Genomic DNA, 3,534 nt, shown 5'->3' with positions numbered 1-3,534 from the left:
TGCCGTTGATCGAGTTCACGTACAACAATAGTTTTCATTCGAGTATTGGAATGGCACCTTTTGAGGCTTTGTATGGAAGGAGGTGTAGAACACCGCTTTGTTGGTTTGAATCCGGAGAGAGTATGATTCTTGGTCCGGAGATTGTGCAAGAGACTACGGAAAAGATTAGAATGATTAGAGAGAAGATGAAAGCGTCTCAGAGTCGTCAAAAGAGTTATCATGACAAGAGGAGGAAGGACATTGAATTTCAAGAAGGTGATCATGTTTTCTTAAGAGTTACATCGACTACCGGAATTGGACGTGCTTTGAAGTCGAGGAAGTTGACGTCGAAGTTTATTGGTCCTTATCAGATTTTGAAAAGAGTGGGGAAAGTGGCGTATAGGATTGCTTTACCGCCATCATTGGCGAATTTGCACGATGTGTTTCACGTGTCACAATTGAGGAAGTATGTAAGAGATCCGTCACATGTGATTGAATCGGATGATGTTCAAGTGAGGGATGACTTAACGGTCGAGACTGTGCCTTTGAGGATTGAAGGTAGAGAAGTAAAGAGGTTGAGAAACAAGGATATCGCCTCGGTGAAGGTGGTATGGGGAGGACCCGCTGGTGAGAATGCGACTTGGGAATTGGAGAGCAAGATGATGAGTTCGTATCCAGAGTTATTTCCAGGTAATTTTCGAGGGCGAAAATTCTTTAAGGAGGGTAGAGTTGTAACGACCCAATTTTCAAATTAATAATTTTTATGTGTTAAAATATTTTATTAACGTAGAATTTTAATTAAGTTAATAACTAGAGTTATTTATCGAGTACTTTAGTTATTAAGCGAGTAGAGTGAGTTAATGTGTTATTGGGCCAAGCCAATTGGGCTTGAGGCCCAATGGGCCTTGTGTGAGGTGTGAGTGGCGCCATTTGGCCATGAGTGAGAGAAGAGAAATTCATTTTCTTTTGTTCTTGTGTTCTTGAGTTGAGAGAAGAGGAGAGTTGGGAGCTAGGGCAAGAAGAAAAGCTAGAGATCCGAGATCTTCGTCGAGTTTTCTTCGAATCCAGGTATGAGAGTAGTTTCCTTAATCGTGGGTGACCCGAGGAAGGGGAGAATGTCGATTTCTCCTCACCCGAACTTCCTCCACCCCATTTTCGTTTTAGCTTAGAACGGATTTTCTTGATGGAAATCGTTCCTAAGGTTCTTAATATGTTTAACATGCTTTTAACATGATTAATGAACGGATTTAATGGTTAAAAACGAGTTTTATAACAGATTAAACTCAAGAACTTTGTGTTCTTGAGAGTTTTGATGAAAAAGTGTTCAATCTTTACTTTTTCGATGTTTATGACGTAGATCTGAGAAATGAATTGTCCTTTTGTGTTTAGATATGCTTGTTGCACTTGAATATGAACTTATTTGGAGTTTATAACATGAAAAATGGTTTATGTGAGAGTCTTGAGAGTTTAGAGTTTGAAATGAGAAATGTAGAAAATTGTTATCTATGAGGTCTGAACCTTTACGTGCAATTTTGACCTCTTTTCGTTGTGAACTGGTTTTAGTGGCCAACATAAAAGTTGTAGCCCTGTTTGTTAGCTTTCCAACGAGTATATGTGCGTCTCCATTGGACTTTCGTAGCCCAAGTTATGATCGTTGCAATGAGAGGCTGTCCTGCAGAAATCAGAACCAGTTCATTCTGCAGAGAATTCGCCCCAGGCGAAATATATTTCGCCCCAGGCGAAAATTGGTCAGTGAGAACCAGTCATTCTGCAGTTATTTCGCCCCAGGCGAAATATATTTCGCCCCAGGCGAAAATGTTGCAGTTTTCTCCAGTTTTTCATCTGCGATCTTCCTTTGCATGTAGTTTCGAATCAGTGTCTTATTCTTACATGATTGTTGATGATTGTTGATGTTTGTTGATGATTGTTGATGCATATATTGATTGTTAATCATGTATGATGTTGTAAATGACGAATATTAAGGTTTTGTTAATCTTAATAATGACGTATGTTGGATAGTGTTCCACATTGTAAATGACGAGCTTTATGCTAAATAATTGTTGGTGAATTCATGAAAAACATATACATGCATTCATGAATTTTGTTGTTGTATATTGGATATTCCAATAAAGACGGATATCGGATTATATTTATCCGATAAAGACGAATATTAGAGGTGAGATACTCTAATAAAGACGAAACGGTACCACATGCATTAGATATGTCTAGGGTGACATTGCATGAAGTTGACGCATTAGAATGCATTAGGATATGTGTACATTTATGTGATAAGTGATATGTGACACATACTTGGATAATTGTGATAATTGATTGTGTGAGTATTCGATTATATGTCTTTATGTACTTATAATGGAATGGTAGATTGTTGATGGATATGGACGAATGTATGATATATGCATGATTATAGAAGAAGTGTTTAAGTACCCTTTTACTTGCACTTGTATTTTGATTATGTGATCTAACTCTCATGCTTTGTGTTATGTGCTGGATCGTTGGGGGTTCAGGTTCTCAGGTTGAGGATTCCGATCAGAGTTAGAGGGCGTTGCTCGTGCTTGGTGTAGCACACTTTTGGTGAGGAGTCAGCGTAGACTACTCCTTAGATATATGTTATATATATCATTTTGATGGGTTGTATAGAATTGCTCTGATTAGGTTTTACCGGGTCGGGTTATTCGTTTGAATTGTATTAAGCCCGTGATGGCATATTTAACCTTGCTATTCCTAATCTTTTGGGTTGTAAACATAATATCCTTTGTTGATATGGCCTAGAGCCTAGGGATATTGTGTGAACAATTATGATCATTGTATGATATACACTATGATAAATATCGTTTTTAATTTCCGCTGTGCTAGCATGATTGATTTAATTATGCCGTGGTTTTGTATTATAACATGTGACGCCTGAATTTTCTTAAGTGTTTTATTTATTTATATTCAATAAATACGCGTTAAGGGGTTTGGGTGTTACAGATTTCAGAAGATACAACCTTCAGATGATGAAGTCTTCAGAACTTCTTGACTGACTACTAGATTTATCAAAGTCTGAAGATCTCTTTGAAAGCTGTGAAGATTCCCTTTGCTAGTCAACTCTTCTACCAATGAAGAAAAGGACCGTTCAAGCCTGATCAGTTCAGCTACTCTCGTTTTGTCTGTCCTTACTTGAGAACGTGGGTTTTCAGTTTTGTTAGCTGAATAAGGAAAGTCCACTCTGCAGTAGTCAAAGTAACTGAAACTCTTTCTTAGTTTTGGATACAACCAAACTGCATCAAGACAGACTGCTTGAAGACAAAAGATTATCAACTCCAACGGCTCCTTTTGCAACGACTCTTTTCTAGTGGTATATATACTAGAAGATTCAGCTACACAATATATACAATTATTAAGGATTGAACGTACGCTGAACAAACTCTGAACTTTGTGATATACAAGCTCTGAACCGCTGTTAAGTGTTTTTGCACTTTAGTCTAATACTCTGTACTCTTTGTATTGGCTCTCATTAGGTTCTATTAAGAGCATTTGTATATTGTTATATAC

The sequence above is a fragment of the Trifolium pratense genome, linkage group LG5 (genome assembly GCF_020283565.1).
Source record: "Trifolium pratense cultivar HEN17-A07 linkage group LG5, ARS_RC_1.1, whole genome shotgun sequence".
Classification (NCBI taxonomy): Eukaryota; Viridiplantae; Streptophyta; class Magnoliopsida; order Fabales; family Fabaceae; genus Trifolium; species Trifolium pratense.
This window is presented reverse-complemented; position numbering follows the sequence as displayed.